This window comes from Berghia stephanieae, chromosome 12 (assembly GCF_034508935.2).
Source record: "Berghia stephanieae isolate SIO BIC M18660-M18661 chromosome 12, UCSD_Bste_1.3, whole genome shotgun sequence".
In the NCBI taxonomy this organism is placed as follows: domain Eukaryota; kingdom Metazoa; phylum Mollusca; class Gastropoda; order Nudibranchia; family Aeolidiidae; genus Berghia; species Berghia stephanieae.
The window spans coordinates 35,640,765-35,650,617 of record NC_088371.1 but is presented as its reverse complement, the minus strand read 5'-3'; positions in this window follow the sequence as shown (position 1 = coordinate 35,650,617).

Sequence of the window (9,853 nt, the reverse complement as noted above, 5' to 3'; positions counted from 1 at the left end):
ACTCCCTTCATCACAAACAATTCAGACGATTTATTGGAGTACATTGGCCAGACAGAATGAGTAATGAGGATGTATAGATAGTATGCGCTTGGCTAAGAAGCTCATAACATTGCCATCCGGAAGTATAACGGACCAACACACAAAACTGTGTGTATCCATGAACTTTTATAGTCAGGTTAATACAGTTCAGTGAGCACTACTCATATACGCGGATGGCAAAAAACAATAACAAAGACCTGAATGACGTCATCTTCGAACTATCTATATGACAGATGCAGAGTACAACCAGTCAGTAAGCAGCAAAGACGGAAATTGTTCGGACACGTGCTCCGATGATATGTCAATATTCCAGCACAAACGTCCGTGGATGATTACTTCAAACAAGGAGCCAAATACAGAGGGCGTACACCAACTTCACGTCCAACAACATTGACTCAAAATATCAAAAAATGTCAAATATATTATTTAGAAAGAACAACCGAAGAACTGATTTCAACAACACAAGGACCTCAATTGCCTCAGCACTTAAACATACATGATGACCTTCAAAAGCTAAGAATACTTGCACTGGACAGAGATTTATGGAAACAAATTACCAACTGGATACTAGAAAAAGACTGACACACTCGAAGCAACACACACACACACACACACACACACACATTGTTCACGGCATGTAGTGTCCATACAAACAGCGCAGCCGTATTCATTCATTCATTAAAATGGCTGGCTAAAACAATAGCAAAGAGTTGAGTGACGTTAACTTCGCTCCTTCTGTAATCTGTATTGTAGACACAGACTGCAATATCGTGGTAAATTTCTTAATAATATCATAATTTCATTTATCTATTTTACAATGCGCTGTTGTTGTTATTAAGAATAGAGAGGCGATTTATAATTCGTAAATCTTGAGATGTACATACAAGACAAATTTGAAATCAATCAAAAACAAAAATACAATAGAAAACGACATACAAATTCTTTGTGACTGTCCCAAAGCTACAAGACAACTGGGATTTGTTACTGTGGCTTAGACAAACCAATAACTACATTAATTGTCAATTTCTCCAGATCGTCTTTATCCCCTGGGCCAAACATTTGACAGATAATTGGGGGAATCTCCAGCAGACTCAATCTGGCCTAACCTACAAATTACACATTTTCTGTTTGTTTTTTTTTTTCAAGTTGTCTCCCTTGCGTCTTCTAGAGCAGGAAGAATATGACACCGTGAGCTTGTTAATTCTGGAAAGAGAAGATTATTCCAGATTGTCCTCGCTCTGTGGATTATTTCTACTAATGCCCACTCAAAAATTTGAGCCCGTGGCTCAATTCTTTATTATTATCTCGTGACACATTGTAAACCAAGAAACAACTGGGCATACCTGTTCTAAAACCCCCCTGGACATTTCAAAATCACAGACGACCAATATGGTCGTGGTTTGGTCAAAACGCTTTTTGAAAAATCAAATTTTCTACTTTTTAAAAAACGGCTATTTCTGATACATCGATTCAAATAACTCTCCTCTCATCTTGCAAAGAATAGTCTTTACGAAGCGCTAGTGCTGCCAATCCTTATATACTCGTACAAGCTGTGGTACGGGGAGTCTTATAAAAGAATTGATCTTTTTTTTAGCTTTTGTATAGGGCAATATCCACTAAACGTGCTCAAAGCGCTTTACAAGGGGTCCCTGGCCAACAGCAACATTTAACATTTATGACGGGACATGACGCATGTTAGGCGATATTACAAAATTTTTTTTGCGGACAGAGATAACGCTGTTGACGGGCAGATATTCATTTTACACCTGAGTACAGTGAGAGAATGTGAGTAAAGCGACTTCTCCAAGGACTCAGCTATGCGCAGAGCGAGGCTCGAACCCAGGACCTTCCGATCCGAAAGTGAGTGTCATACCTCAAGACCACATAATAGTATAATAGCCGAAGCGCTAGTGCTGCCAATACATATGTAGAAACTGTGTTACCGGGGGGGGGGGGGGGGGGGGGGGGGGGTCTTACAAAAAAAAAGAGTTTAACTCAAGCCTGAGAGTTCGAAAAGAAAACCAAAGAAAAGTGAGGCTTGAAATTTATTCGTTATGGCTAATGTGGGGGGGGGGGGGGGGTCCCGATAGCTCAGTTGGTAAAGCACTCGTTTCATACGTAAAGGGGACCAAGACCGATCCCGGGTGCAATCGAGTCTGTTTTGGTTTTTTTTCCAACCTCCCCCCCCCCCCTGTCCGCCCTGCAGTAAATGGGTGGTTGACGGGTCTGTAAGATCTCGCAAGAAAGTTCTTTGCGATAGACTAGCGTCCTATCCAAAGGGTAGCAAGCAAATGCTGTGTTCGTTTCACGCTATAATGATGCGCATCATCTCATTCGTCTGTAGTGTTTTTTCATTCATCCTGTTTTGTTGATAAAGGGGAAACCCGAAACGTTCATTTGATCTGTTTTTGTAATTAAATTGAAGCTTACATTCAACTTCACATTAATTATCAATCTCAGATAGTAATACATAACTTGAGCTTTGGGCTTTATAGATAGTATGCGCTTGGCTAAGAAGCTCACAACATTGCCATCCGGAAGTATTACGGACCAACACACAAAACTTCATGTATCCATGAACGTTTATAGTCGGGTTAATACAGTTCAGTGAGCAGTGCTCATAAACGCGGATGGCAAAAAGCAATAACAAAGACCTGAGTGACGTCATCTTCGAACTATCTATAGTTATATGCGTTGGTCAGTTATACTTCCGGATGGCAATGTTGTGAGCTTCTTAGACACGCGCATACTACCTATAGAACGCAATATCCACTAAACATGTTCAACGCGCTTTACAAGGGGTCCCTGACCAACAGAAACACGTAACATGTAGAACGAGACATGACGCCTGTTAGGCGATATTACACTTTTATTTTGACAGATTCAACGCTGTTAACGGCCAGGTACTTATTTTACACCTGAGTACGATGAGAGAATGAGAGTAAAACCCATTTTCCAAGGACTCAACTATGCGCCGAGCGAGGTTCGAACCCAGGACCTTTCGATCCGATAGCGAGTGTCATACCACTCGACCACATAGTCGCGCGCGCGCACACACACACACACACATACACACACACACACACACACACGTACACACGTGGAAACGGACAATACGCACTACGCATTTTAAGCAAATCGCGTTGCGTACTACGCTATACGTATAGATAGTATGCAGATGACGTCACTCAGGTCTTTGTTATTGTTTTTGCCATCCGCGTTTGTGAGTTGTTCTCACTAAACTATAGATAGTATGCAGATGACGTCACTCAGGCCTTTGTTATTGTTTTTGCCATCCGCGTTTGTGAATTGTTCTCACTAAACTGTATTAACCAGATTATAAAAGTTCATGGTTACACAGAGTTTGTGTGTTGGTCCGTTATACTTCCGGATGGCAATGTTGTGAACTCCTTGGCCAAGCGCATTCTATCTATAGATAGAATGCGCTTGGCCAAGGAGTTCACAACATTGCCATCCGGAAGTAAAACGGACCAACACACAAACTCTGTGTAACCATGAACTTTTATAGTCTGGTTAATACAGTTTAGTGAGAACAACTCACAAACGCGGATGGCAAAAACCATAACAAAGGCCTGATTGACGTCATCTGCATACTATCTATATTAACCAGACTATAAAAGTTAATGGTTACACAGAGTTTGTGCGTTGGTCCGTTATACTTCCGGATGGCAATGTTGTGAACTCCTTGGCCAAGCGCATTCTATCTATAGATAGTTCGAAGATGACGTCACCAGGTCTTTGTTATTGTTTTTTTACCATCCGCGTTTATGAGTAATGCTCACTGAACTGTATTAACTCGACTATAAACGTTCATGGATACACACAGGTTTGTGTGTTGGTCCGTTATTTTTCCGGATGGCAATGTTATGAGCTTCTTAGCCAAGCGCATCCTATCTATAGATGAATACAGGGCTTTATTTGTCGATATTTCTGTGAAAAAAACAGTAGTGGGATAGCGTGGCTCAGCGGTACGGTCTTTGCTTCGTACCCGAAAGGTACCGAGTTCGATCACTCGCCTCTGCGCTGAGTGGCCTTGAGCATGTCACCTCTCGCCCTATCTCAATTTGCGGCGCTGCACTGCGGCTGACGCCTGGGTTATTCCATGCCAGTCTTCCCTTGGAATAGACCCTAAAGACAAATTTCCCCCTTTTTTTAAACACGTATCTAAAATTTTGGCCATAGAACTCGTCCTTCAAATACAGAACGATTAAAATGACCCTCAATTTACCAAACAAAACAAAAAAAAACCTCTCCAATCTAGGACTTCCGTGAAGTCCCAGGTTTGAGACTTTTTGAAAAGTTGAACGTCATTTTAATCGATTCATATAATTTAAAGGATGATTTTTGTTGTCCCAAATTTTTTAATACGTGTTTTTTTTTCACAGTACGGCAGAAATATAATATAGATGGAATGAAGTTGACGTCAATAAGGTCTTTGTTATTGCTTTTTGCCATCCGCGTTTTTGAGTATTCCTCACTCACTGTATTAACCTGACTATAAACGTTTATGGTTACACACAGTTTTGTGTGTTGGTCCGTTTTACTTCCGGATGGCAACGCTGTGAGCTTCTCAGCCAAGCGCATACTATCGATAGATACTGTGAGCTTGGCTAAGAAACTCAGAACATGGCCATCCGGAAATATAAAGGACCAAAACACAAAACTAGATAATGTGTAATCTTGGTTGTTTATTGTCTGGTTAATACAGTTTCGTGAGAATTACTCATAAACGTGGTTGGCAAAAAAAAATAATAAATAAATAAAAAAATAACAACTACCTGAGGGACGTCATTTTCATTCTATCTATATATTTTCTGGCCAAAATTTTAAAAATAAATCAGTTTTGTCAGAATATTATATCTATAGATTATCGGCAAACAGACGAAGCTAATCTGACAAACTTAAATCTGGCCACAATACGTACAAGCGCCAGTAAATCGACAAGTTGTCTGTTGTAAGAATCTCTGATCTAATGCAATGTTTTGAGATTGGACTTGCGTACGTTCAACATAGATTTCCAGAAATGTCTGTGGATTATACCGTATTTTTTAACCCCACTTATTGCGACTTAATGAGACATTCGATTCGATTCCCCCGCCCCTAAATCACCCCCCCCCCCCCCCCCAGCCCTCCTCTTCTACCCCACTTCCGCAATCACTCAACCCATCCCCCCCCCTCCCCCTCCCCACGCCCCTAGCCCTACTCACACTCTCCATCTGATTAACCCTCTCCTTACCAACTACAGGAAAATCGTCACATCCGTTACGATACAACCAACATTTTACGGATTCAAGTTTATTTTGTACATCATAAAATTGTAAGAATATGAACAGTGTGTTGTAGAGCATGTTTTGCTAACGAAATTATGTATCGCAAGAACGTTACTGCTATTGTGTTTGAGTGAGAAAAATTATATTTTTGTGGTAGTTGGGTGTGAAATGACTGGTAGGGAGAGGGCTAATGTAGTATTCAGTCAGGGAGAACTCCATCCATATAAGGAAGATTTTCATTTTGTTCTTATGATCAGTTTTTTTTCTTGTTGTTTTGTTTTGGTAGTTTTTTTTTGGGGTTTGTTTTATTTTGTTTTGTTTTTGTTTTTTGTTTTTTGTTTTTTTTTTTTTTTTTTTTTGGGGGGGGGGGGGGGGGGGTTCTGGGGTTTGGTTTTTTGGGGGTTTTTTTTAGGGGGGGGGGGGGGGGGGTTCATGTCTGTCTTTGTGTTTGTTTGTTTGTTTTGTAAGCTATTTTTTTCTTGCTTTTATTTACGCATTTTGATCCCATCGTGTGTTTTTAGACCGTATTTACATCTGTTTGTGTGTTTATTATTGTTTCTTATCTTATTACGCATTTTTTCGTTCTTATGATTCTGTTGTTGTTTTTGTTTGTTTTTGTTGTTGTTTGTTTTCTGCTCAATGGTCTGTCTCTATACTTAAATGTTTTGTTTATTATTATTTATATATAATCTGTTTACGCATCTTGTCCCGATGATTCATTGTTTTGTTTTGTTGTTTTATTTCTGTTGTTTTGTTTTGGTTTTTTTTTTGGGTTTTTTTTTTGTTTATTTGTTTGTTTGTTTGGTTTTTTTTGTTTTTTTTTTGTTTCTTTGTGTTTGTTTGTTTGTTTGTTTTTTTTTTTTTGTTTTTTTTTTTTAATTAATTTTTTTTTTTTTTGGGGGGGGGGGGGGGTCTGTTTATTTGTTTTTTTCCTATTCTTTCTTTAGCCATTTACGCATATTGTTCTTATGATCAATGTTGTTTTTTTTTTCTTTCTTTTTGTTGTCCTTTAACGTGTTCGTTCGTTCGTTCGTTTGTTTGTTTGGTTTCATTTTCTTACTTTATTTACGCGGTTTTTTTCCCATCTGGATTTTTTGTCTATCTATTCGTGTGGTTATGTGGTCTAGTGGTATGGCACTCGTATTCCGATCGGAAGGTCCTGGGTTCGAGCCTCTTTACTCACATTTTCTAACCGTACTCATGTGTAAAATGAGTACCTGGCCGTTAACAGTTTTGTTTTTGTCCGAAAAATTGTAATATAGCCTAACAGGCGTCATGTCACGTCCTCCGTGTTAAATGTTGCTGTTGGTCAGGGACCCCTTGTAAAGCGCTTTGAGCACATTTTGTGGATATTGCGCTATATAAAGCTCATTTTTTAAAAATTATTTGTTTATTATTCTTTCTTTCTTTCTTTAAACATTTTGTATTTATGATCAGTTTCAAACTGTTTGTTTGTTTGTTTGTTTTGTTTCTTATTCTGTCTATATCTATTTCTGTCTTTTCGATCATTTTTTTGTTGTTGTCTGTTTGTCTTTACACTTGATTGTTTTGTTTGTTATTCTTTCTTTATCTTTTTACGTAGTTTGTCTTTATGATCTGTGTTTATATCTGTTTGTTCGTTTATTTTGTTTGCTGTCCTCTATTTACACCTTTTTTTTCTTTTGTTGGGTTGTTTTGTTTTGTTTTGTTTTTTTTTGTTTTTTGTTGTTGTATTTTGGGGATTTTTTTGTTTTGTAGGGTTTTTTTTTTTTTGTCGTTTTGTTTTGTTTTTTTTTCTTTGTTTTGTTTTGTTTTTGTTTTGTTTTTTTTTTTGGTTTGTTTTGGCCCGTATGTTTGGGTTTTTTTCCCTTTTGTTATTCTTTCTTTATATCCGCAATGTGTCCCATTAGAAAGTTCGAAGATGACGTCATTCAGGTCTTTGTTATTGTTTTTTGCCATCCGAGTTTATGAGTAATGCTCACTGAACTGTATTAACCCGACTATAAACGTTCATGGATACACACAGTTTTGTGTGTTGGTCCGTTATACTTCTGGATGGCAATGTTATGAGCTTCTTAGCCAAGCGCATACTATCTATAGTCAGTTTTCTTGTCTCTCTGTATATTTGTTTGTTTTATATGTTATTCTTTACCTATCTACGATTTTGTCTTGTCAATGAAGTCTCGGGTTTGAAAGCTTTTGACAAAATTAGGGTCAGTGTTAAGGGTGAGGGGGGGGGGGGAGGCAGCGTGATTCAGCCGTAGGGTCTTTGTTTCGTATCCGAAAGGTTATCTCCGACATAACCCTCTGAGCAGTATTATTTGTGGATATGATAATAATAAATTAATCACTTATTACAAATTATGTAGATTGAGTGACTTGGTATAGATATTATGCCCTTGGCTGAGAAGCTCACAACGTTGCCATCCGGAAGTATAACGGACCAACACACAAAACTGTGTGTATCCATGAACGTTTATATTCAGGTTAATACAGTTTAGTGAGCATTACTCATAAACGCGGATGGCAAAAAACAATAACAAAGACCTGAGTGACGTCAACTAAGAACTATCTATAGATATTATGCGCTTGGCTGAGAAGCTCACAACATTGCCATCCGGAAGTATAACGGACCAACACACAAAACTACTTGTGTAACCATGAGAGATGAAGTGAGTAGAAAAGTGCCAGAAGACAATAGAGAATAAAAAATTTTCGCGGCGTTGATGGGGTTTGAACCAGCGACCTCATTGGTACGACAACTCCGCCTGGTCGATGAGAGCGTGACTCTACCATATGAGCTATCCACGAACCCAAAAAAATTCGTTTCAAACTCAGGTCATTCATTGCTAGAGCCTTCTCTCACCGACTACTGGAGACCGCGGGTCCAACGCACACACAACCAACGCGAAGTATTTAGCCAACAGTTAAGCTTAAAAGCCAGTATTCTCAACACAAACATATAACATAGAAACAATAGTCTTCAACACTCGTAACGTCACTTCCTTCCTAATGACGCTTGGTAACTTAGTAACACTGGCTCTAAACTATCGGAACAATGGCGGACGCCCGTATGAAATATTTCTCCGGCGAGCATAAAAGCGTTTCCAGAGGAAAACAAACACATAAATTTGATCATGTTTTGACTTTTACACATTCTGATCACAAAGCATATGAAAAGGGAATGAAAAGTTCTAGCCAGCATGAAGAATAAAAAGTAATGATTTTATTTGTTTAGAACCAAGATGGCTGCCGTTGCCAGGCGGCGTGACATCAGACTACTGAATCCAATTGAGACATTGAGTATGCTCCGGTATATGGGGTGAATTTTTAATTCAGAAAAGTGAGTGGAGCAGGCACTTATATTGATAACAAAAGAGATGAAGTGAGTAGGAAAGTGCCAGAAGACAATAGAGAATAAAAAAATTTATTATCAGAGCGGGACTCGAACCCAGGACCTTCCGATCCGAAGGGGATTGTCAAACTACAAGATCACAATATAGCAACACGAGGTAAATAACCTCAGTTTGTACGGCAGGATAAGGTACTACAATATCAAATCACTAATTGTGACCCTTCGTCTCAAAACGGTATTAAGTCGGGATGATTAAGATGCTTAAAATGGAATTTGTAGCCAGAAATATCATGCTTAAGTTGAGTTTATATGCTTTATACAGTAGAAGGAATATCATATTTTACTGTGGTAAATACCAACGTTTCATATTTTTGACCAGTTTAACTATAATTTGACTTTTTAGCATCTGGTCCATCCCGACATATTACCGTTTTGAGACGAAAGGTCACAATTAGACGTAATGGATGGAATTCGATACGCCATGGAAATAATAATCACGAACTTGGTAGGCGTTTCTCGCATGTGTTGCCATGTATCTTAGATAGAAAGATTTGAAAGGTGCGCATAGAATATGGAGTTTCCCATGATTAATGAGTTGTATTGAAGAACTTATTCTAAGGTGATAAATTATTATTATTATATAAGCGTAGGCAGAACGATATTAATATAGAATTTCAAATTTATTAGATGTCCCCTATAGATAGTATGCAGATGACGTCACTCAGGCCGTTGTTATTGTTTTTGCCATCCGCGTTTGTGAGTTGTTCTCACTAAACTGTATTAACCAGACTATAAAAGTTCATGGTTACACAGAGTTTGTGTGTTGGTCCGTTATACTTCTGGATGGCAATGTTGTGAACTCCTTGGCCAAGCGCATTCTATCTATATATATGTGTGTGTGTGGGGGGGGGGGGGGTTGGGGGGGGGGGGGGTCTTGTGGTATGGCTCCCACCTTCGGATCGAAAGGTCCAGGGTTCGAGGCCCGGTTTGAGGCATGAGCGGCGCATAATTGAGTCCTTTGAAAAGGCTCTTTACTCACATTCTTTCTCTCACCGTACTCAGATGTAAAATAAGTACCTGGCCCCTTTCGGAGAAGATTGTAATATCACGTAACAGGCGTCATGTCTCGCCCTGCGTGTTAAGTGTTGCTGTTGTATGGCGACCCCTTGTAAAGCGTTTTGAGCACGTT